Source organism: Ambystoma mexicanum, chromosome 12 (genome assembly GCF_040938575.1).
Source record: "Ambystoma mexicanum isolate Mex_15411 chromosome 12, UKY_AmexF1_1, whole genome shotgun sequence".
NCBI lineage: Eukaryota > Metazoa > Chordata > Amphibia > Caudata > Ambystomatidae > Ambystoma > Ambystoma mexicanum.
In genome coordinates, this window is record NC_090936.1 from 245,498,155 (window position 1) to 245,525,293 (window position 27,139).

A 27,139-nucleotide genomic window follows, 5' to 3' on the forward strand; every position below is an offset into this window, starting at 1 on the left:
AAGGTCGTAAGTGATTTGTTGTGATGCGAGGATAGCTAATGAGCATTCAGAGTGGACTGAAGATTTCTGAAGCTTTATCGCTGGACTGTAAAATATGGTTATGGGAGTACGCAATTTTATTTCTGGTGATTGCACATAGTTATCCTCCATCATACTGCACACAGGCTCTCTTGCCGGCTATTTACTTTCCACTATTCTGCCTGCCATTTTATTGAAAGCAAGCATGCCATCGTACTACCGATGGATACATTTAACATGATATTTAGGTGGTTTTGGATCGCAGGAACAAGGGTGTCTAGGACTTTAATAATGTCAGTGCTCAGATGCTCAAGGTAGTCAGATGGGTAGGGTTCCGACATCAGAGAAGACAAATGTACTTCTTAAAATGTGTTGTAGTTCTGCTATTAAATCGGTTAGACAAGTTAAAGACTTTGATGAGATTTGTGGACAGGTTAGTTATCATGATTAATCTGTGAAGATCTGGCCTGCTCACCTAGTGTGACCACCAGGGGGCCCAGTACACAAGGGCCACACAACCTCTCCCAGATAGACCATTTCTGTCCTTGTTGATAATCTTTAAATTAGCTACAGGAACAGATCTGTGATGGAGGTACAGGTATGTAGTGAACCTTGTTTTTGTGACTGTGAGTCTATCCAAGTTAAGCCAACCCAAAAAGTGTATTCAATGTTGACACATTCACTCCCAGATTGACAAGATCTTGCATTAGGCACAATTCCACTATGTATGCCATGAAAAACCACCTGCTTCCTTAAGAGAGGCCTCAGAAGTTCAATCTAAGCAGATGTCCGCGTAGACTACTAAAACAGGGTGTATTTATGCTTCAACAAATACAGAATGCACCACCTGAAACTAATGGAAAACAGGGCTGCCAGCTTGATCTTGGGTCTCAGAGTCTGGGGTCAAATCACCTCTGGTTTAAAGGCATTATGGAAGCTCCCAATAGTACAGCACATCTCACTCATAGTTCTTCATCAAACAACAAGGGGCCAAACTACCTCTCCTCTCTCATCAAACTCGACCCCATTGGCAGGAGCTTGAAATCCTTAGGAGAGAACCTAGTGATTCAAGCAATGTTCAAGAGGCAACATCATGGTGATAGGTCTCTCAGGGTGCCCAAAAAAGGAATGATGTGCTGAAAGCATTAAGATCTGAACTTTGTTTACTGCAGATTCAAGCAATCCATGAGGAACATTTTACTCAAAAAAGCCTTGCCTGATGCCCAGTGAGGGGTGTTTACCATTCCGAGTCTTCATTGACTTTTGGGAGCTTTCTTTATTTTATCATTACCGATCGTGAATGCATTCTCCGGAAGGAAGGCCTACAATCATCCATTTATAGGCTACAATAATGCATTTGTATTTTTTTTACCCACTGTTTTCTCCCCCCTTCACTCTCAATCCCCTACTGCTTCGTTCTCCTGCCTCCCATACCCCCGTACACCCTGTCCTTTGTAAGAGCTGGTTGGTAATCTGTTGTATTATAACGCAATAGTCAAATAAATATACATTTATTTTGTGTGGAAAATATCCAATATTTTTTACAGCCCACCTGGCCCTTGCCATTTATGCATAATAAGGCATTTTAGTCTTCAACCAAATCCTCCCTTTAAAGGCCTCGTGTTTCAACTTTATTTTCCTTATAAATACATTTTTTATTTGTTTAAATAATGGCTTTTAATAACATCTCAATACATACAAAAAGGAACACAATAACATACAATAAAATAACCCCTGTAACATGAGATTGGGCATATAACAGTTTTCAAAGACGGCCCACCATGCCCTCTTATGGAGCTGTAAAATTAAGATCATCCTCATCTACCAACTCTTATTAATGTCTACAAGACTTAACTTTATAATCAACCAAAGACGTTTTCAGTGATAAATCAGCGCAATGTCCTCCCTCTCATAAAGTGATACCACATTCTATTTTCAGAGGGAGCATCACTGTTACTATTTCCTACCACCCTAATGCACAAGTTCTATTCTCTTAAATATAGGTACATTGAACTAACAAAATGTTTTGCGGACTCCACCACATCCAACGGACAAAATCTATGCCTCTGTTCATTCCTCAATATTCCATGTGGGACTCCCAGCCCCTCTAAAGTGTTGATCCAATTGAATTTTGCTCTTCTATATTTAGCCCTCAACAGGGAGATAACCAGGCATTTTTTTTCGAAAGGCAAATCTCCCAGCAGGTAATTCTGACAGCTATTCCTTGTTGCAAGGACAAAACCTGGTGCAACAACATCCAACAAGCACTCTCTAACAAAATAACGCTCTTGCAAGCCAAGATAGAATCCAAAAAAGCCAAACTCTCTAGCAAAAACCATGCAAACTACTCACTTAACTCACCCCAAACTGACTGCCCTGTCTTCCATTTCTCACCAGTTACAGAGGAGGATGTTATCAAGATAATTGCTAGCCTAAAACCTTCTAACTGTCTAGGTGACCTATGCCCTGCATCTGTCATCAAGGTGGGAGCCAAAGAACTAGCCCCATTTATCACCACCCTGATCAACTCCTCGTTTAAAAACTCGAAAGTCCCACACAACCTCAAAGAGGCCTGGGTCCTACCCCTACTCAGAAAACCCAACCTCGACCCGAATACACACGCCAATTACAGGCCCATCACGACTGTTTCCTTTCCCCTAAAAATAATAGACATAGTAGCTTACCTCCAAATACAACAGTATTTGGAAGACAAAAACCTTCTAGGTTTGCTACAATCTGGCTTTAGACCTAGGCATGGGACTGAAACTGCCCCCTGGATCTAAAAATACAAATGGATGAAGCTACATACAAAGGCAACCTGGCCATCCTACTCTTGTTAGATCTGTCTGCGGCCTTCGACCTATTCAACCACCAAATACTCACCAAAAACCTCTCTTCGGCTGCTGCATTCTCCCAGGATGCCTCCAATTGGATTCGTTCCTTCCTTTCAGACAGAACTACCAGGGTCTTCGCGCCGTCTAGCGGAGCTGCGGCAAACCCCGTCCCCATTCAATGTGTAGTCTCCCAAGGTTCCTGCATCTCCCCTACACTTTACAACATCTTCATCAAGCTCCTCTTTGACAAACTTAACGACCTGGCAGTAGTCACATATACTAACTATGCCGATGACATGCAGATCCTCATTGCGCTCACGGGGAGTTACAAGGAAGATGTTGCTAAACTAAATGAGATCTACCTCGAAATCCAAGGATGGATGGCCACCCACAGCCTCTGCTTAAACGATGAAAAGATGGAACTGCTGATAGTCGGCTCACAGGCACGTCTCAATAAACTCAACCCCAGATATCAATCCTTTGTTATTGATGGCAACATCATAAAAGTATCAAAAGAAGTCAAAACATTGGATGTGTACCTTGACTCAACTCTCTCCTTCAAAAAACAAATTAACGCCACCATTTCAGCCACAGCCTACACCAATAAAATTATCAATGCCTTCAAACCCTTTTTGTCCACCAACAGTCGCCTCACATTGGCCAGGGCCCTCATATTGTCTAAATTAGACTACTGTAACACACTCTTCCTCGGATCCACAAAGCACAACCTGAACAGACTACAGATACTTCAAAACAACGCTCTTAGATGTGCCCTTAATCTCTCACGTAAGGTCCACATTTCCTCCGCTAGAAAGGAATTCCACTGGCTCCCGGCTCCCTATTCGGGAAAGAATTCAACTACGAACACTGGTCATTACTCATAAATGCCTTTACCTGACAGCCCCACGCTACTTATCTGATAAATTCACGAGACAGTACTCCACCAGACCAACTAGATCCCCCTACCTACACCAACTGAACATCCCAAGGTTCAACCTAAAAAGAGCTGGGGAAGCTAGCTTTCCGGAGCTAGCAGCTAAATCATGGAATGCCTTACCTATCACAATCAGAGCTGACACATTGTTCTGGTCGTTCTGAGCCAAAGTAAAGGAACTACTTACTACTCAGCAATAAGTTATCTGCACTTAGCCCTGATCGCACTATATCTAAGTACTCTTGCATCTAAACATGTATCAACAGGGATGCTACCCTGCTACACGTATCCTTACTAAGTACGCATGTCTGTTATCGACCACACTGTAACCGGGTCCTTCATTCTAACTATTGTATTGTATATTACTATGTCATTGTCTGTATGTGGAACCTTCTGTAACACTGCTGCTCTTAAATCAATGCGCCCAGTTACCTCAGGGTTCGGCCACGCTATACAAATAAACAAACTCAACTAAACTAAGCCAAGTTCACCATATTCTGCATCCGGTCCACACAACGTATTTCTTCCTTCAAGATTTCTTTTCAATCTAGGTTTGGAAATCCTGGATATCTCAGACTTCAATCAGTGGCTCAATATGGTAGCCTCATCTACCATAATAGTGATGGCCATTTTAAAAGTTAATTCCTACATTTTGAGGGCTTCTACAGATAGGGGTTTTAGGAGAGTATGGTCCTCTGCATTAGCCAATCTCCAATAGTATCTTATTCTTCTACATGACAGGAGGTAACCCACAGAGCCAGTGTGGCATTCATGCCTTAAGAATTCAACAGGCATATACTTTGGGAAAATAAGTAATAATCTGAGACAGCTGACCTACATTTCTTGCAATTCCTTCACCTTAGAATTCGCCCAGATTTCTGCCCCATATAACAGTTTCAATACAATCTTTACCTTAAAGTCCTTTATCACAGCCTCCACTGAATAGCCCACTTGATGTTTTGCAAAAGATTTAATACCCCCAACTTGTTGTTTTTCTGCGATCTCCACATGTTATAATTGTGGTCCCCATGGAAGGTGTTGATCAATCAACACACCAACATACTTGTATTCTTTAACTTGCCCCATGATACTACCATTTAGACTCCACTTACATTCACTGCCCTTCCTTTTGCTGGGTTTTCTCAAAATCATGATCTTTGATTTATTACTGTTTATCTGCAAGTTGCGTAGGCCAGCAAATACAGCTAATTTATCAGTAAGTGCCGGCAACCTGCAAGGTGTTTTAGCTAATAACAAAAAGTCATCTGCCTAACCCAACCAAGGGGTTTTCACTCCCCCCAATTTCAGTGAGTATGCTTCCGCTTCTTAGAGATAGTCTGACAGATCTGCAAGATATAGGTTAAATAGCATCAGAGCTAGGAGGCACACTTGCTTTAACCCTAAGGACGTTGGAATGGCCTCCGTCAAATGGCCCACCTGATCCAGTCTAATAGCCGTATTCTGATATAGAAGGACAATCATGTTTAGAAAGCGGGTCAGAATTCCCCACTTGTGTAACTTCTTCCACAACAAATGTATATCCATAACGTTGAAGGCTGCACTGAAGTCTATATATCCAACATAATGTCCTGCTCATGCATCTCCGGATTGCTATTAAGCGATTTATGGGCTTGGGCCAAGCAAAATGTAATTTTACCAATGAACCAAATGGGATTCCAGAAATCTTTCTCTGCTTTGGACAATCTTACTTCATTGATTTCAGTGGTGAAGGGAGCGTTTAATTCGTTGCTTGCCCCTCAATTCATGGAGCCAATTTTTATATCTCATCTTTGCAGCCTTAATACGCTTTGCGGTTTCCAAAGAGCAGGCATCAAATGTCAATATTTCCTTGATCTGTCTTCTCAAATGCAATTTTCCATCTGGTATCCTCTGATCAAAGTTATGCTTATGCTTCTTAAACCTTGAGCAAAAATGTTATAACAACTAACACTCAAGGCCACATATGACAGGAAACTGTGTTCCATTATTATTCATTTATATATGTGCTTTCTTAGCATTTGACCTGTCTAAGATGGTGTAAAGTTTAGAGGCAGAAACAACCGCCAGTAGTGCAATTATAGGATGTTTGCAGGTAGTACATCACAATGCTTTTTGTGACACAAATCAAAAAGAGTGAATCCACAGATTGACATGCATGCACAATACAGATATATGCTGTTTTGGCACAACAGTTGGCTTGGCTTGCTAAAAACATGTTTGGGCCACACATCAGATGTGCTGTAATCTTGTCCAGATCTTTTGAATAATTACAAAGCATTGGACAGTCATCAACCATGCCTCATAACCACATGTAATACCTGCACTATTAAGCCTCCGATGTGGATTGATTGCTCAAAAGGTTTATTCTTATGTTTGGCTCCTAAATGGCACTTCAACGCCATCTACAGGGGCTAAACATAAACCTCCAGAGATTGTGAACACAACCACTAAATTACCTATCTGTCTTTGTGATAGTTTCCAAAGAGACAGGATTTTAGTCTGTTTTCTCATCCTGTGATGTCATGAAAAGGAGGACAGCCAGGAAGTTTTTGTTGGAAGTCTTGTGATCTCGTGCACACAACCTCACACAATAACATAGACGGGTTTCCAGGACTGAGTGCTGTGACGATTCACAGGATCTCATCATTTCTCCCCATACGGGAGCCCTTCCCTATGAGGCAAGGGAGGTGGGCTTGCTATGCAACAATCCCCTGGGGTGGCAGAATGCAGGACTTCACAGGGAGAGAGTCCCCTCATGGGCCCAAGGACTCCCGTTCTGTGACGGAACTCCCTAACCCCCTTACCTTTGAGACCATGCAATCCTCTAGGTCTTCCAAGAACCAACCTGAGAAGACTGCTGTCTGTTATTGCAATACTCCCTCCTTTCCTTGTATAAGATTTGACTACACTAAAACGAGGAAGAAAACTGAAGAAGTTATGCAACTACTCCTTTTACAGCCCCACACAGTACTGGGAAGAGGAAGCCCCGAGTAGGCATGAGGAGTACTTCAGAGATACAAAGGAAAAACTGTTGTCCTCTGATGAGGACGACCCAGCTTCAGGATATAAAAAGCAAGGAAGGACTCCTTGAAAGAAGAAGTCAACATGAAGCCTTTCAGCCCCACGAATTCCAAACCTGGGAATGGAGAAGCCTGAAAAGGGAGCGAGCCTTTGATCAAGAGGATTCCGTAAATGTTTGGAGAAACCCTCCAAAGTTGGAAGGAGGCACGACCCAAGCAGAAGCTGGAGAAAGGCCGACAGATGCGTGAGCTCGGGGAGGTGGACTGTGTGGTCCTTCAACAATGCTGATACCGAGAGGCCAAAGGCTCTGTGGAGCTGCAGCAGCAGGGAACGAATGGAGTGTTACAGCGAGCATCCGAAGGGAACGAGCCAACCCAACAACTCAGGAAGAAGCAGCGACGTGGACCCAGCTACGGTAGATGCAGTAGGGGCTTGGGAAAGGGTGGTGAATGCATCAGGAGTAAACTCCCGCGTCACAGTAACAGTGTTAAAGATACCATAAGTGAAGATTGCATCAGGAATATCCTCCCTCGTCGTAGTCACAGTGCTAAAGAGTGCATTGCAGAAGAGTACATCTGGACTAATCACTCTTGTCACAGTAACGGTGTTAAAGATACCACAAGTGAAGAGTTCATCAGGAGTAATCTCCCTCGTCCCAGTATTAGCGTTAAAGACAACGGCCCTCATTACGACCCTGGCGGAAAGTGACTGACCGGAGCGCCACAGCGTAAATAGCGTTTCCGCCATTGCACGAAGGAGCAAAGTGCGGCCCATTCCGACCCATCGGGCACGAGCACCACGCCACGGCGGAAGTGCAAAGTCCGCGATGGCGGAAATGACCCCAAAACGGCCCACACCGCCGCCGTACGGCGCCCTAGGTGCAATACCGCCACCCCTCTTAGCGGTCACCGCAGTGTGCGCCTACCGGAAAGTACGGTGACCGGAAATATACGGAAACGGAAGTAAAAACATGGGCCCGGAATGGGAAACATCCCGGCGTACACCTATAAAACCACTAAAACCACACAACCACTAAAATCACTACCCTGAAACACACCCCAATCCGTCACCCACCCTAGCGAAACCAAGACAAATGGGAAAAGTAGCGAAGAAAGCGTGCGACCGCAAGCGGCAGGTCCACTTCTCCCGTGAGGAACTCACCGTGCTAACAGAGACCCTCCAGGAGAATGCTGCCGTCGTCTTCTCCACGCAAATGACCAGAACGGCACTTGCAAACAAGAAGACCATATGGGCTCTGGTGGCACAGCGGGTAAGTGCGGTGGGGACCGCACCCCGCACCCCACAGCAATGCCGCAAGCGATGGGACGACCTGCGGATACGCGTCCGCAGCATACTCTCTGCCAACCGCAACATTGCCACAGCCACCGGGGGAGGTCCTGAATCACCCATCAAGTTGACTCCCTGGGAAGAAATCTGTGCCTCCACCATCGGAATGGAGAGCATAGAGGGAGTCGGAGGGATGGAGAAAGGAGTGCAGACATCCGAAGATTCAGGTAGGTGGGCCAGATAAAACAATGCCAAATCCACACAGTCCATCCATGTGAAGTACCATGCGTCCACATAGTGCAACAGAAACACACGTCCAGGAGAACGTCCACACACATCGGCCTGATAGCGCACGTTAAAACCCACAATAAATACATAAATAATTAAAAACCCCTAATACACGCACTACACGTGCAGCAGGCACACCCAAACTGCAGGCTGCCAAACAACTGCACCCTCACTCCACACACAAATCAAAGCACCTCCAAGGACCCGACCCAAATCACCCTCAGGTACCACCCCAATGCATGTGATACAATGCCATTCCAATTCCCACAGACCCATCAATAACCCTCGCCCTCCTTTACTCCACCACAGGGTCCGATCCAAACGACGAGCTACAGGACACCCCTACCAGCACACCTGCAAAGAGGGCCAAGACCAACGGCCAGAGACCCTCCACCTCAGCTGCACGCATCAAGACACGGCAGCAGCACAAATCAGGTGGCAGCACAGAGGAGGGAACATCAACAGGCACCCCAGCAGCCAGCATGCCCACAACACCACCACCACAGGTCCCCCCAATGGATGCCACAGAAGGCACTGCCTCTGGTGGCAGCAGCACCATAGGTGACACCCCATTGATGGCAGCATGCTCGGACACAGAAAACGGGGATGTCGAAGTCAGATCCATCCATGACCTGTCCCAATCCCCCTGTCTGTCCCATCCCGTACAACATGAGGATACCACGCAGGGGCACCCACAAGACGACGACTGGCCATCCCCCACAAGCCCTGTGGCAAGGCAACATGAGGACAACAGCCCCTCTGTGACACCCCCGCAAATGGCCATGGCCCAGCAGAGGCAACAGTCCCTCGACCAGTTAATCGTACAACAGCAGCAACTGGCCACACTCCTCAAGGACCATGCCGATGAATGTGGGGGCACTAAGGCAGACATAGAAACATCAACTGAGACACTTAGGGCAGAAATGGAGAGAGGTACAGAGACGCTAAGGGCACAAATGGAGAGTAGCACCGAGAGCCTGAGAGTCCAAATGGAGAGTAGCACCGAGAGCCTGAGAGTCCAAATGGAGACTAGCACCGAGAGCCTGAGAGTCCAAATGGAGAGTAGCACCGAGAGCCTGAGAGTCCAAATGGAGACTAGCACCGAGAGCCTGAGAGTCCAAATGGAGAGAAGCACCGAGAGCCTGAGGGGGGAACTGCATGCGACGTCCAAAGACGTATGTGCCGAACTTGCCGCATTGCGCCGTGTGCTCACTGAGCTCTCGCAAACCCTTAGGGACATGCATGGACGTGAGCAGGCAGACACATCATCCGTTGCAAGTTCCGTCCAGGGCAGCCCCCAACGTAGATCTGGAAGGAACCTGCGCTCCACAGGCAGGGGTGCCCCTGATACCCGCAGAGGGGGCTTGCAATAGCGACAGCCCACTGACAATGAGCATCTTTGGACACTGGTGTTCGGGGGGGAGGTAGGAGGGTGGAGGGGGTGTGTTGGGCTCACTTGGGTGGCGGGTCGATAGGGTGTTCAACATGACATCACATATGCCATAAAAAGTGCACGATCAACCAATGAGATGTGTGGACATTGATCTTTGTGTACTAGGCCATCATAGGCGTACAGTCCATATTGTGCATGTCCCAGACACACACAGTGCCACGAGTCCCGTGTCCATGTATCAGCCACCAGGCGTGAGTGCTAGAAGCATACATCAATGAGATGCTGACGAATGTCACGGGCCTCCGGTGCCTCGCAGACTCCATGAGGTGCTGCCACATCCCCACCCTCATCATGACCATCATCAGGTGCTTGCAGTTCTGCGTCAGGGGGCATGGGCACATTTCTACGTACGCACATGTTGTGGAGCATGACACATGCCATGACCATCTTTGCAACCTTCTCATGGCGGTACAGGAGTGCCCCGCCAGACCTGCTGAGGCAGCGGAAACGAGTCTTCAGTAGGCCGAATGCCTGTTCAATGACTACACGGGTACGTGAGTGGGCATGGTTGTAGTCCTCCTCATGCTGGTCCCGTGGGTTCCGGACTGGTGTGAGGAGCCATCTCTTCAGTGGATATCCAGCATCACCTGTATGTGGACGAGAAACGTATGATGTGGAATGCCATTGCTACGTACGCACACCCCCCCCCCTTCCTGCCAGGTCATTGCCAAATCACATACCCCACATAATCATGCATGTAATGAGACTCACCGAGTAGCCAGGATCTGTTCCCTGCGTGTCGCTCCATGTAGCGTGGTATTGTAGAGTTCCTCAAGACCATAGAATCATGGGTTGATCCAGGGAATCGGGCACAACAATGTGTAATGATCCTGTTGGAGTCACACACCATTTGTACATTCAGGGAATGAAATTGTTTTCGGTTGCGGTACTGGGCCTCCATGGCATGTGGGACGACCAATTCCACATGGGTGCAGTCGATGGCACCAATGCAACCCGGTATGCCGGCAAGTGCATGGAATCCCACTTTTGTGTTGGTAATTTCCTGCTCCGAGCGTGGTAGAGAGATGTAGTCGTCTGCGTGCTGCAGGAGGGCATCGAGCACTTGAAATAGTGTCCGTGAGAACAGTGGCTGAGAAATGCCATGCAACTGTCCGACTGTGTGCTGGTAGGTGCCTGTGGCCAGGAAGTGTAGTACAGACACCACCTTCAGTAGGGGTGGGATGGCGGTTGGGCTATCTATCATGCTGACAAGGTCAGCCTGTATCATGTCCACAATGGCGGCTATGGTGTCCCGGTCCAAACGGTAGAGGGTGTGGATCTGCTCAGCAGTGAGGTCGAACGGATGTGCTCGGAGGCGTGGGATTGCGGGCTGCCTGCGTGGTGGTAGTGGCTGTGCTGGCGGCCCTTGCTGGCCCTGCCTTGGCCTCCTCCTCCTCCTGCGTCTCCTTCGTGCGGCCGGTTGCAGTTGGTGTTCGTCTTCTTCTTGGAGTTGGAGTAGTTGCAGTGCTATCAGGTCCCCCAGGGCCAACATCGCGAGTCCTGCCGGTAGCATTTCGGTGTGGTTGTGGGAGGAGACTGGCTGTGCAATTTATGTGTTTTCAGGCTGTATGGCCTCCACCTGTGGTGATTAATTCCACCTGTGCAAACTGCTCTCCCCTTTGGCCGAGCACGTCCCGCGCACAACGCTGCAAATCGGGGAATGGCATCTTGCTATTGCAATCATGTATTTGTACCCGATGGCCGTGTAACATTGGTTGACATGTTCATTCTGCTGTGGTCCCATTGTTGCACATACTATCTGTGCAGTCGCGAACAGACTTGTGAAGGGTCAGTGGAACGTAGTACTCGAGTAACGGTGGGCCCTCATGCATCACTGTACCGAGTTGCAACGACGGGCGGGGCGTCCCATTTGTGGGTGAAGGCAGTTGCCATTTTCACACACAGCCGCACTCGATGGAATAATTAGTGATTTCAAACGGCCACAGATGCCTTTTCGGCGTGATGTTGCAAATGAGGAATTCGAAGGGCGGCGCTTTCGGTTTCCAGCTAGCGGCGAGGAGATGCCCACAGGTCTGACTGCAAATATAACGTTCTATTGTTCAATGTCCTTGAGACAGGGCCCATGGCGAGGAAGCAATGATTGATATGAATAGTTTGGGATGCGCAATTGCTACGTGGGCGATGAGGCCGGACGTTCCCAAATACATGTTACTTCACTACACTGGAATTACGGGCTGGGGCACTGTGGATTTTGCAGGCTGCATAACGCACAGACTCAATGGATGTTTCTAATGTTATGTGAGTAATTATTCAGGCGTTTTGATTCCGGGATGAGGGAATGATGAATGGATGCATGGGCAGGTGATTTGATACAGAGTTTGCCATGTACAGGGCTTCTTGGGATCTATCCGCCTCCCCTACGCTATGTGATGCAGGGCTGCCATAGTGGGACCATCGTCTATCTGGCCTTGTTGAGCCGTCCCTGTCTCAACGCGCCCTCAGACACTTGTGTCCATGCACGTTAACATTCCCATCTGATGGATTCTGTTTTGACAGACGCATGCACAGGTACACTCGTTTGTGATGGTGTTTGCACCTCGATATAGATGGTTATGAGTCGCAAGTGGTTTTGGGGTGGTGATGATCCTTTGGAGTGGGCTAGCATGCATATGGCTGTGGATTTAGTGTGATCATTGAAGTGAGCTGTTGGAATGTAGTTCTGATGGCCATTCTGTTCTTTTTCTTTTCTTTTGGTTGACAGGTATCTCCTCCCCTTTTGCCACTGCCATCTGTATGCCACTCCTGCAGATGGGTTTTACTCCCGACACCTGCTGCTTCGTGTTAATCAGTGGAGCAGCATTACGATCTTATGGGACGATCGCCAATGGCCCACATGCCCTTACGCAGTACTGGTGGCTCGGAGCAACATTTCGGCCTTTCAGCTGGACTAGTGCCTCCCCATTGGGACGGCCCTGCGGTTCTGTGCGCTTCCATGTTGCCTTTTCGTACGTGAATGTGGCTCTGTGTACCATGAGGGGACAGGGCGACACACAAGTAGTGGCTGGTCATTTCTTGCGGATGCAGCCCACAATGGTGATTAGTGTTTTGGAGTTCATGGCCTGATGGCTGTATGGGCTTGGTGACTTTGATGTGCATTAAATTTCTATTCTGATTTGGCCCGTGTAGCGTTTTTCTTTGCAAGTGATGTGGCATATGCCTATTTGGGGGGCGATGTATTGTGAGGAGATCTGCATTGGGTTCCAGCTTCGGAGTTTAGTTGCGTGGTACTGTACTGGGCGCGTTTGCCTACTAAGCCCGTGAGGTCAGGGATGGGGGCTGCCAATATGACAGTTTAAATGTTGTCATGCTCAGGGGCGGGGGATTGGGTTTTGTGTAACAGATGCCGGTCAGCCAGGTGGACTGGTGGAATGATGTGATTCTCGGAATATTGCTGGTCACAGGTGCCTGTGTTTGCGTGCGTTTCTTGGTGGGGGACTGTGGTCATGTCCATTGGGATGGCTTGTGTATTCGTGCCATCTGTGCCCTGCAGCTCCCATTGGCCCCTCTTGTGTTTCTTTTGTTCGTTGCCATGCATGGGTGACTTGTACATTTCAATGGTTGCATTGTGACTTCATTGCACCTACGGGGAGTTGTACTTTGTGGGCAGGGAGCGGTGTACAGGCACTCAGTGGGGCCGTTTACGGTTGATTCGCGATGCCGTACTTCTCACCATGGCGGAATGGTACATTACGCCATGCCTGATGGCGTTAGGTACATGTCCGCTAGGGTCGGAATTGGCGTACCCTTGCGCCATGGTGGTGTTTGCGGTTTCGCATGGCGCGCGCGCGCGTGCTTGGTGCAGTTAGCGTTGGCGTTCACTACGGTGTCGCTAATGGCTTCGTACTTTGCGGTGACGGGTCATAGTCGCACCGAGCGCTATTCGATGGCGGTATTGCATTTCCGCCATCGTTTTCCGATTTCCGCAAGGGTCGTAATGAGGGCCACCATCAGTAAAGAGTGCATTGGGAGTAATCACCCTTGTCACAGTGACAGTGCCAAAGCTACCAAGAGTAAGGAGTGCATCAATAACAAGCTTCCTCCTCAGAAGAATCGAAAGAAAGAACTTAACAGCGAAGAGTGCCTCAGGAGTAATCTCCCTCATCCCAATAATCAGAAGAGAGGCATTCAGAATCAAGGAAGCTGCAAGAGCGGTCTCCTGCTGATAGTAATATAACTATGAAGAACAGTGAAAGAAACATAGGGCACTTTGGGAGTAACCTCTCTTGTTTCATTTCTCTAGGAGAAGACCCGGGAATCCTGGGAGCTTATATTGTGTTAAAAAGGAAGAACTGCTGGCCACCAGGGGGCGCACGGATGTGTCTAACCTCTGTGTGAGCTCTTCATCATAAGGTCCCAAAAGTGGCTTGAGCCCCTGCTTTAGGGCCCCCCACCCCAAAGAACTTCGCTGAAACAGGTGTTGGAACATGCCCCCCTGGCCATGAGTGAAAATCTGATGAAAAACGGAGCAGAACTTCCCTTGAAAATTGAATATTTCAAATTGGTGCGCTGCGCCTGCCACACAACCCGAAAGTGAAAGGGGCCCAACATCGGCATGCGTAGCTGAGAGCCTTGGAGGGAGCATCGCTCCAGAGGACCGTCCGGTGTGGTAATGCTCGCAACACCCAGAGGAGGTCCAGAGCTGAGATAGTCCCCCTCCTGCAAGGCGTTCCATCTGAGGTTGACAACACAGCCGCCCCCCCACCCCCCGAGAATCCATGATGAGGAGCGGCATGAAAGTGCACCCGGCTGGAGGGGGGCGTTCCATGGGCCCACTGAAGGTGAGCAAGCTACTACTATTCTGCTTTTTGGTCTCACACAACTGACCCCACGAGCACGCGTTGGGAAGAACCGTGTGGAAGAGGGCTCCGTCAGAGCAGAGCGTACCGTGAGCCCACTGAGTGTGGATTGACTAGTGCTACCCCACTTCTGGGTCTCATGTAACGGCCCGATCCTCCCTCCTTTGCTATCTCTGGAGGCAGAATACACAGCCATCCTCGTGCGGTGAAGCAGCGTGCTCCAACCCCACTAACTTCAGAGGTAGACCGGAGTTGGTTGAATATTCGTGTTGTCTTCAGAAGCCCTGGTTGCTCTCATAGCGGACCCTTGCTGGGCGCCATCTGCAGTCTTTCATGTGAGACCCTGACGAACGCACATCAACGAGGTGTCGGAGCATATGTCTGGTGAATTGATCAAGTCATCCGATGTCCTCTGCTTGGAGCGGCCTGGCGCATACAACAGTCTGCCTCCATTAATCACAACAAGGCCTCACCGCACCCTACAGGGTGCAATACTGATCCCGAAACAACGTTGAAAGGAGCAGCTAGAAAAGTGGGAACGGAGATCGTTGGGGGCGTACTACCACAGCAGACAACAGTTAAGTGCCACAACAGACCACCTGTGATCCCTCCCACCCAGTAACACACATGTACTATAAGGTCTCCTTCTAACAAAGACTGGAGTGTACCCCTGGGACCTCCCCAAAACAAATAGAGGACTTTGATCACTGCAGAAGATGGTGAAAGCTTGGCTTTGCCCCCTCCCTGGCTCCTGGACCAGACTGGAAAGGTGATACCGAAGGCAACCTATTGCCCATCCAACCCCGATTAAACCCGAGCAGACCACGGGGTGCGCTCCCCCACAAAACCGGACACGCGTGGGGTGGGCAGTTAGGAAATAGCAGAGGTTGCCCCATAGCCCTCATTTGGTATCATGTACGCGATTAACAAGGGTCAGGAGGACTCCTTCAGGCACCCCTCAACACGAGGGCATACCTAGCGGCGGGACACATTCCTGGAATTATACTGGAGACATCAGAACTGAATAACGTCTCCTCATCCGCAGCTGATTCGTTTTGGGGTGCTTGGCCCAGACCAGATGATGTGAAGATCATGCAGAGGTGAATGCACCTTCAGAAGCCCATGCATGAATAGGGAAGACACGTCCTGACACAGGTGAATGTCTCTCCCAGTTCTTCTCTTACAGCCTGAGCTTTCCTGAGCGTTATCTTGGATCAAAGGCGCATCATACAAACTACTGCTCAAACCAAGGGACCCTAGCAAAGCTCCACCCCACAGAGCTGTACAGCCCGCACTGCCAGATTGCCCCGGATCAGAGGAGTGTATGAGTAGCGCCTTCACCCGAAGGCATGGATATGCCCACCACTGCTGCAACGAGACAGTCCAAGTGACAAACCCATACAGCAAAGCAGGCACAGACTCTAGGTAACTGTGCAGAGATAGACAAATTCTACATATCCAAGCAGAAGCAACCTGGAACACACCAATAGAGATTACTCGAGGGTTGGGCCCCCATTATCGGGGCATGTACCCGCCTTGGGATCCACCTGACATGTCACTTGAGAGGAGAAGGCCCTCCCCACATTCAGGAATCTGCTAAGGGCTCATGTTAACTTCAATTATTAGTGGGACCCGGTAAGAGCTTGCTCAGTGTCTTGCACCAATACCCTCTTCCTGGCTGGCATGCACTTGAAACATATAACTCCCCTCTTTGGTTCTGAACTACACCTGTCCTTGCAAAGGTTGGTCCCCATTCTTGGGGCGTGTGCCCTTTTCCACAGACAGCTTCCCTTGACGGGATAGTGAATTCCTTTTCCACCAGCGGATTCGACCTAAGCAACAGACCATACCTGGCCCAGCGAAGGGTCTGTCCTTTGAGAGAAACAGAGTTGATGTTCAGGGAAGCAGAACATAACTCGCTGACAAGACCCAGGTGAGAAAGGCATGGACATAAGGCTGAAGCTCGCACCATATAGGTTTGCTCCACACCATATCGACCCAAGCCCCTCTCCAGAACCGGGAAGGGCGACATCGGAGGCAGAAACGGCGGCAACGAAAGCTGATGTGGTGGCTCTGCTAACCGAAATGAAAAGCATGAGACCAGACATAGGTGGGAAGGTCAATAAAATAACACAAATAATCAACAAAATGGAAGAAAGACTGGAGGAGGGCGAAAATAATCAAACGTCACTCGGCACACTGGAGTCCTAAATGGATTAACGACTCACAGATATTGAAGCTAGAGAGGAGGAGTTATGTCTGAAAATGGATGATCTGGAAAACCAGGAACGACGGACCAACCTATGCATTTTCGGCATTCCAGATAAGGAAGGGGAAACCGAGCAGGATTTGAGAAGGACCCTGCATACGATCATGAAACTATTGTTTGAAGATGACTCCATCGATGAACCAAATATTTTTTGCATACACAGAGCCGGAGGAGCTGCGCGAGGTGCTAGGACAGTCTTGGCACGATTCCACAACTATGCCCACAAAGCCAGGATTCTCGAGAAAGCCAAACGCAGCCCACAGATCCTCCTGGATACAGCAAGAGTGACGATGTTTCTGGAGTTATCATCTTTGACTCTCGCCACAAGAAGGATGTGCATCCCACTTACCAAATGGCTGAAAGAAAAAGGTGTCTGGTATCGCTGGGTTTACCCATTTTCGCTTACATTCGAATAGGAGGGGACTACGTTGAGACTAAGATCTGAGAAGGACATTCAGAACTGCTCAGCTGACCAGTGGGAAACCAGGAGAATGGAGCCAAACAGGGAGAAAGAGGAGAAGACGACAGGCAATGGCGCATTCAAGGCCCGAGGCAGAGATGCATACCAGGGTCCAGGAAGTACAGGAGAATGAACACCTCGCCAGGTGTGAATCTCTGAACAACTTGGCACCACACACCATCACTGTACAGATCGGCCGCACAGCCGACATGATGTACCGTCGCGATAGTTGAGTATCTGCTAAAAGAGGACTACCGGAGGTCACACATGCGACCAACAAGATTGCTCCCGAATGATTGACACTCCAAGCGCCCTACATCAGAGTGGCTGCGCCTTGTAGGCGCACCATGAAGTGATTGGGATCTGGCCCGTAGGCAAGGTAGCAGAAGGAGTGACAGGACTACCAACGCCTTGAACTCTAATGTGTTGGCTGATGTACCCGCGAAGGGGATATGCCCACCCTGCGTCAAAGAGGAAGCGTAATGGCTTTAGAAATTGTGGGGGCGGTTTGATGATGGGGGCTTAATGGTATTTGGTTAGTTTATGATGGGACCCGGTTCTCACTGGTGGTTGGATACCGGCTGGGTGAAGTCAACCAAGCTAGATCAGATGCCACTACGGGATCAGGAGGGGGCGGTCGGGCAAAGGGAGGGGGGCGGGAAGGACCAAATGTTTATTGGAGAACAAATTATGTGGTTCAAGATGTTATACATGTGGCTCTGAGTTGCTAGGGGCTGCGATGCAAAAATCACAAGCAAAAAAGGAGGAATGGCAGTAAACTCCAATATAATGAAGGGCAAGCTCGTCACAGTCAGTACGCTCAATGTCAAGGGACTAAATTCCCCTACAAAACTGTCTTTAGTGTCCAGGGAATTTCAAAGATCAGGGGTGGATGTGCTCTTTCTCCAAGAAACCAAATACATGCATGGGGATGAACGCAGGGTCTTGCAATCTAGGATAGGGATGGAATACTGGAGTTCGGGCCCTCTCAAAAAAGTGGGTGTCGGGATACTCGGTAAAAAGATATTGAACCTAAAGGTCACCAAGATATGGGCTGATGTGGAGGGTAGGGCACTTATGGTGGTGGGAATTGTAAGTGAAATCACGTTTACGTTTGCGATGCTCTATGCTCCCAATACTGGCCAAGCCAGATTCCTACAGCGAACGATATCAAAAATAATGTTGGAAGCCGCCGGGCATGTAATGCTCGGTGGAGACTTCAACCTCTGGGCAAACACTAGAGAGGACAGGCAGGCAATCCTGATCAGGGCGAACCAAGTGATGGTGGCCAGACAGCAGTATTTGAGAATGATGGTGACATATGGGTTACGGGATATATGGCAGGGACTTCATCCGGGTGAAACATGCTACATTTTCTATTCGGCGTCGCATGGCACCTTCACTAGAATCGATTACATGTATATTTCAGAAGTTAGCAGAGGCAGCAACTGTCTCAGAGATTGTAGCCATTTCCTGGTCAGACCATGACATGGTCACCGCCAATGTCACTCTAGTTGCCCTTCCACAAAGGGGGTTGAAATGGAACCTGTCTTCCGAACGGAAACGATCACTGAATTACACAGGGGAGATATCAAAGAGAACAGTGTGGGAGGCGGAGAAGGCGACGTGGTGGAGGGTATTGATCAGGGAAGGCGCTAGAATGAAAAGGGAGAGATCTCTCATTGAAAATAGATTGAGGAGCGAGATCGCACACTTGGATTGGGCCGCACAGACCGCCACTGAGTGCAGAGCAGAGAAAATCTCTGTATCCAGACAGAAAAGGGAAGAACTCAGTCTCCTTGATGAGGGACAAGTTGTCCTCAAATTACAGCTCCTTAAACAGAAGTACTATGAGAAGGGGGTTAAGGCTGATGCCCTTCTGGCAGTGAGATTAAGAGGCCAGGAGAAGACAGATGGGTGTCCCCCATAGATACTGGAGAAGACACTACCTTGGATACGTGGAAAAGGGGGCATCCTAGAAGCGTTTGCACAGTTTTATGAATAGCTATATAGATCTGAGACAATGCAGGATGAAGTCGAAATAGAGAGATACCTGGGGGGCGTTTAGATGCCGAAACTCACCCATGCAGAGGCAGACACGATGGATGCCCCGATCACGGCCGAAGAAGTCGAGCAGGCATTGAAGAGGTTGCCTCTTGGGAGAGCCCCAGGGAACGACAGTTATACGGCAGGCTTTTACAAGACATTTCTGTCGACCCTTCTCCCATTCATGGTAGACTTATTTAATGATATATTGGAGACAGAGATAGCCCCAGACTCCTTCTCAGAGGCCGTGATCATGGTTATCCCCAAAGAAGGTAGATCAGAGGCACTGCAGATCTTATCGCCTGAAATCATTACTGAATATCGACGTGAAGATATATACAAGGATATTGGCAGCCAGGCTGGAGATTTACATGCCTAGGCTAATACATTCAGATCAAGTCAGATGTATAATGGGGAGACAGGGGGCAGATACGATGTGCAAAACACTGCACTTGATGCACGAAACAAAAAATATGACGGTAGACCCTGCGCTCATGTCCGTCAATGCTGGAAAAGCCTTCAACAGGGTGGAGTGGGACTTCCTTGAGGCTGTCCTGAACAAGGTACGACTCGGCAAGAGATTGAGAAAAGGGGTCAAGCCAGTCTATATGTCCCTCAGGGCCTTGGTATCAGTTAACTCGGACTACTCCAGATGGTTTGCACTGGATCGAGGAGCAAGGCAGGGCTGCCCTCTGTCCACAATATTGTTTGCTCTATCTCTAGAACCCCTCGCACAGACAATTGGAGCCGACCACCTAGTGGAAGGTATGAAAGTAAATGGGAAGGAATATAAGATAGCCTGGTATGCTGATGACTTATTATTGCATGTATCAAATCCATTAGCATCTATCACAACAGCGATACAACTGATTGAACGATATGGACTACTGTCTGGCTTTAAAATTAATATGGCTAAGTCAATCCTGTTCCCATTTAAAGAACCCATCCAACAGGACACTGACAGATATTCCACGCAAGGTCTCACCATTGGGGAAACAACGTTACAATATCTGGGGATAAATCTCACATGAAATATAGATGCCCTGTATGAGGCCAATTTCCCCCCTTTGCTCTCAAAGTTTTATGCTGATCTAGCCAAGTGGAGGAAGCTCACAATCTCGTTGATGGGGAGACTTAATGCAATTAAAATGGTGTGCCTTCCCAGATTCCTGTACCCGTTCCAGATGCTCCCCATCAAGAGGCCAAAAATATTTTTTGGAGAGGTGAAGAGGGCCATTCTGAGATTTCTCTGGCAAAGGAAAAAAGCGAGGGTAGCATATGAGGTCTTAACCCTTCCCAAGGAAAAAGGTGGGGGGAGTGGGCCTACCCGACATTAGAAAATATTATGTAGCGATACAGTTAAGGATCTCAGTTGCTCACATGAGAAACCATATGCATTTGAAGTGGGTACACCTAGATAATTGCAACTTCGCTCCAGCCATTATATCAGAATAGTTCTGGGTACCAGGAGTCAAACTAACCCATAGGATCAGACACCACCCCTTAATAGGTACCATTTGGGAGATGTGGAGGGAGGGCGTAGAGATGGGAGGCATCACCACATGGCCATCGCCCGTGACCCATATTTGGGTCCCAGGGTTCCAAGACAAGATCCCAAATCATAGTAGATTCCAACCCTGGTTTGAGGCTGGCCTGGAGAGGGTGGGAAAACTCTGGAGGGAAGGCAGCTTCCTCACAATTACAGAACTGGAGAACATGTTGGGAATTGGGCCCCTCCCTGTCTTCCACTTTCTACAATTTAAGGGCATACTGATGAGGGAACCATGGAAGGACAAAATACAGCGAGCTCTCGCCCCATTCGAGATCATTTTCAACACCTTCACAGAGGCCAGGGGCCTCATATCAATTATGTATAAAACATTAATAAATGCTGGGAAAGGGTCCACGGTCAAATTGAAGAGTAAATGGGAGAAAGACATGAATCTGGAAATAGACCTGAGTTGTGGACAAGAATGTGTAAGGGGGCCTTGCTAGTATCAATTGCGTGCCTGTCATGACCCTCAGCCCTGATCCCCACTGGCAAGCCCATTGGCCACTTTACAGTGGTTATTTAAACCACACCCGAGCAAGACAACACGCTTTGCGTTACTTTGCTTCTAGCAATGTGACGCTCACCGTGTCCAGCTTTCTCGCGAGCCTGGTGAATTCCGGACCTGCAGAAAAACCAAGAACATCGTTAGCAGCAGAATCCTACCTGCATTCATCATCCTTCACTGCTTGCAGCTCCTGGGCAGCTCAGTTGGTGGAGTTCACTGCCCGGATCGAAGGACCTGAGAAAAGGAGAAAGACATCATTAAAGGAGGTAGTGGAGACATTACAACCACAAAGCGCTTAAAGACTTACCTGGTTGGTTGCTTTTCGGCCGGCATAGCTCCGGAACTCTATCTGCGCTGGGAACTCACCGCGACCTACGAAAAGAGAAAAGCACAGGTCAGTGAGGACAAGACATCACTGCGCTACGCAAAGCGCCTCCTTACCGCATCATAGCGCTATAGCGCCCCATCATCTCCTGGTGAGAACTAGCATATCCAGTTCTCCAAGCAGACACTCTGCGCTCCTAGGGAGATAAAAAAAAGAGACATTTAGAACGGAGAAAAGGCATGCAAGAATTACGACGCCATCAATCGCAATAAGACCTACCTGAAAGACACTACAAGGGCAGCAGTCAGTGAAGTAACTGGACCGCCCGCGCCCACAAAAGACAACGCGCCCCTGCCCAGAGAGCAGGACGGAGAGCCCACCGATTCCGACAACCAGGGGGAATCCCATCGACACCGAGACCACACCAGGGAATCATTGGGAAGGGCACCAACGACCAACTGGCTGGGTGGCGTCCCCGTGGATACCAGGTGAGCGTAACAGTGCCAACACAAATTATATGCCATCAAGCTTCAACCACAGATGGAAATACGACCCCCACAGACTGTCTAAGATGTATCAGACGATGAGTCCCCTATGCTGGTGTGGTGAACGAGCAGATTACTGGCATGCGTGGTGGGGATGCCCCCAAATTAGAGTGTATTGGGATGAGGTCCTCGGATGGATTAGAGATCTTGATGGGATCCATCGGGAGGGTACGCCCCTTCTGATGCTGTTTGGGTCGGAAATGAGTGAGGATGAGTACAGAAGGGTAACCGGAATAGCGGCACCGCTCCTTCTTGCTGCACGAGCTTGTATCGTGTTGCGCTGGAAGGCGATCACGATCCCAAATAAGAAAGAATGGATGAATGTGGCCACCAATATCACGGTGATGTAAAAAATTACTGCCGGCCTACATGGAAAATCCACACAGTATGAGACCCTGTGGGGTGACTTTGTGAATCAATATGTAACCAGTGCAAGACCAAAGGTAAAAATTATCCCCTAAGAGGTGAAAAGGATGATATGCATGGACAAGCGGGGTGAGACAATGTATGTGACCCGCATGCCACATGTATAATTACGTTATATGAGGAGGCATGTTCAACAATGCAACGTTCCTGAGGAGGAGGTGGGGAGGGAGGTTGGGAGCTCTGGTTTGAGATAATGGTCTAGGATTGGTTTGGAAAGTCGGTAGGAGGGATTAGACTGTAGCAGATAAGTTCAGCACCATCTAATACCTGTATGTTGTTTAACCTGTTCAGTTTGAATCCCAATAAAATCAAATAACATTTTTTTTTAAAGGAAGAACTGTTGGACAGTTGGTCAAACTAAGAACATTCCTGGTAGGAACTACAAGGACTTTTAAAGGCTGTTACCAGAGACTAGCCGAAAACAGCCTCTATGGCGAATGCAGTTTAACCGAGCAAAAGGGAGTCATTCTTCTGGTATTCACCTTTGTTGCATCAGAAGCGATTTCAAAAGACTGTTAGAAGTCAGCCCAAAGGTTGACCCAGTTGACCAGGAGAAGAAATTAATTTGCCTGGCCTCACCTTTAAGAACATTTGCACGAAACTGTTAAGGAAGCAGCTCTGAAGTTGATCCTCTTGAACAAGAAGAATGGAGTAATTCTCCTGGTGTTGTTTCTGTTTGTTTAAACTATTTTGATTAGTGGTAGTGTCAGAATAGGAGGGAGTTGTACAGACAATGGACTCTTTACTTTGACATCCACCCTGACAACAAGCACCCGAGTTATTATTTAGGAAGTGCAAACCCTATACTTATAGGGAGAGTTAGGTTATTTTCTCCTTTTGTTAAATGAAACCTTTGAGTAGAAATGCCACCCCTTTGTCTGACTCCTCCTTCTGACTTACCACAGTGCATACAGTAGAACAAAACATGGCACTCCTGTCACATGCTTCTCGTTCTACTGTGGGATGTCTTGCTTAGAGTCCCAATATATAGAAAGAAATCCAAATACAACCACAAAAGTGGAAAACTCTACCTTATTTTGGGAAAATAGAACTCAAATAATAAATGAGGTAGTTAAAATCTATCAATACTCCCACCAAGCTAATTAAATTTTTGAGTCATGAATATCTTATCAAACATAATATCAGTTTATTCACCAAAAATATATTTCTACACTAAAAACCTAACATTTATCAATTGTTGTGGCAAAAACTATCAGTTTTAAAACACAGGTGTTAAAACATTAACAAAAGTTAGGGACAGAATGTCCTAAATAGAGTAGGATGGTCTGTATATAATAAACACAGTTAATTACAGACAACATTAGAAGCCTTAGCTGTCTTGTAGTTGTCCAACCCTAGGACTGAGTTCCAAAATGGTTCCTAGCAATACACTATACTATGCCATAGAACTCCACATGTTTCAATTCTCTTATTTAATTCATGGAACTTTCATCAGGAGATGTGTCACATTTTAGTTTCAATTACAATAAAACAAACATTAGTCAAAAACACTTTCAACATTTGTCCACAGTATGGAATCTTCTGTTCATTCAGTCTGTTGTGGCTGTTGATAGAACACATAAAAAGAAGAATAAGCTAGTGTTGCTCAAGTTCTTACAGATACTCTAATTTTATCAAGTCCAGACAGGATATATGTATTACCTGGTCTGATATGTGGAGTTAGTCCTCGCTAGATAGTATCCTGATAGCAGCAGGAAAATGACATCTGTAGTCAAAGGCACCTGACAGGTAATTGCTTGACCTGAAATTAAATTTATAGGACTTAGCTATCTGGTAGCTACAAAATCGGTTTTGCCTCTAGCTACACTCTTACAACCTCCAATAATAAATGTAAGGCCTACCTTATATAGGTAGGTCTTGAATTTTGAGCACAGCAAATGTCTTTGTGTTCTGATTGGTGCCACTTCTTTTATATGTGGCAGGGTGTCCAGATGATCGACCCCATATGGGTTGCTAGATTTAGAAACAGAAGAAAAAACCTCATCACTCGGTTGTGATCTTCTGTTTACGTCTGTACGACTAGTGAAATTGACTTTTACCTCCATCTGGTGTCTCTAGCTCAAGGTATAGCATTTAGTAAGGAACTCTGAGTCCGCTGTTATGTAGCAGTCTAGGAGGCTACAGTGATTCCACAGGTGGTTACATTTCGGTTCGTCTTTCCAGCGTCTCGAAAAGAGTGTGCTCGAGTTTAGAGAAATTTAGATACATAAGGGGCCGGGATTTCTCTCGGATTTACAGTCGGTGGCTAGATTATGAGATCTAAGCGGTGTCTCACTATCCGGTATCAATTACCTGGTTAGAAGTTTTTCTGCTAGTGATCTCTAGCGTTTCTAAATGTAGCCATATGTGGAGAATAGATCTCTTCTGTCTGGTGCCGCGGTCAACTCTAAAGTGTTGCGGCTGCCATTTTAGGTGGATATATATTGCGCCCGTAGTCCTTCCTTTATAATAATTGCACGTTTGGCCGATAAACACTGAATAAATCGGTTTTACCCAAGGAAATTGATCCCATTTTAATAGCGTTATATCCAACATGTATATCTATTTAGTTTTTAAAGTAGATATATCTACTATTGTTGTTACATTCTACTGTGTCTCTCAAAGGGTTTACAAGCTGAAATATTTGTCTGATTGTGAAAATGATGGTTGTAAATAATCCATGATTAAACCTTTAGGGGTTTACATTGATAATTATTGGTTCATTTTTAGGCTAATTTTATAGGTAGCCCGCGGCCCGTGAATTCGCAGAGAATAGCTTTCTAGAGTTTTAGGGACATAAATCAGATTTTGTGCAGTTTTGGCAGTTATAGCCATATGACAGGTCCGCTCGTTTGTTTAGTCAAATTCTCAAATTTTATGCCATTCTATGGCTTCGTTCAGGCCCTCCTTATCACTTTTAGTGAGGAAGATGAGTTTTTGTTCTCTTTCAAGTAATATTCTTTTCTTTGTAGTATTATTTTTGCCTTTGATAGTCATTAAGATTGTCCATTTAAATTATTCACATGTATGATTTAATTCAATGAAAGGTTTTACCAATGGGGCAAGTATAGTGTGATTTTTAATACAACTTCTATGCTCTTTGCTTAGAGGCCCAACAAGAACACAAGAGCACTACTTTCCTTCTGTCCTACTCCCCTACCCATCATTGCAGTTTTGTGCCATGTGTAGAGGGGCCATGGAGTGGACAGTGCCCTGGGACAGTTTCAGTGCAACTTCTATTCCATCCCTTTCCTCACCTACCTCTCTGTGCCCACATTTGAAGGCAGTGGACCACAGAATCAGGTGGAGCATGGGGAATAGATGGATACCACACTCTGGCATCCCTGCAATTCCCTGCTATTCACTTGTCATATTGGTAATGGGTGAAAGGCTGGAGAGTCTGGCAATACCCACCTGCACGTTCCTTGCACTCTCCTGACTAGTCTAGATGCCTCAATGACTGCGAGCACAGGGGGGATGGTGTGGAAATAATGGACTTTGCCAACCAGGCATTATGAAATCTGCCCTTACTGTGCAACTGCACATAATGAAATCCAGCCTTCCTGGGCTAACTGGGAATAAGGGAATTTGCCCTGCTGTGTTAATTGAAATAGGAAAATCGAAATCTGTCACTTCTGAGGTCACTGGACATTATAGAATCTGGTACTGATGGGCTGATTGGGCATGGTTGTATCTGTCCTTGCTGTGCCTCACTGCGCTTATTGGGCATATTTAATTCTGACAAGTCTGTGCTCGCTGGGCATAAAGAAAGCTGGCACTGCTATGTTAACTGGGTATAACAGAATCTGACACTAGTGTGCTGAATGTCAAATCCCTGACACTGATGTGAGTGCCTGACAATAGAATGGCAATGGTGCAAGAAGTCAGTATTTTGAAAGTAAAACCTGGCAATGGTGGGCACACTTGGACCTTTATGGCAAAACCTACAAGTGATGAATGTTCCTAGGCTTTGGGTGGCAATACCTTATACATGATAGAAATACCTGCCATTTGATGTATCAGAGCACATAATGGTAAGATCTGATAAATACAATTTCTCTTTGTACATAGGATGCCAATAGATGATAAATGCTTGTACACTGCCTCTATAAAAGCCAAAACAAATGGTGTTGTCATTGCTGGTTCAATTTTCTATTGGAAAGTAAAGATAAGTAAATCTGTATGTATGCAACCTTTGTGCGTGCTGTCAGGGTTCCCTTATTTAGTTGCCTATATTCATAATGGCAAATGAAACAACAATGAATATACAATAATTAGATATGGTTTGCTCTTCTGGATGCTTCGGGGAATACGCTTCAATCTAGTGTGTAGCTTCTAGTCAAGCAGGCTATCCATTAT

General features: G+C 47.2%; 1 protein-coding gene across 1 annotated transcript in view; it reads right to left on the minus strand.

Moving 5' to 3' along the window:
• Positions 1-27,139, minus strand: part of SLC15A5 (solute carrier family 15 member 5) — a 435,391-nt gene that overhangs the window by 339,388 nt on the left and 68,864 nt on the right. The window lies entirely within an intron of this gene.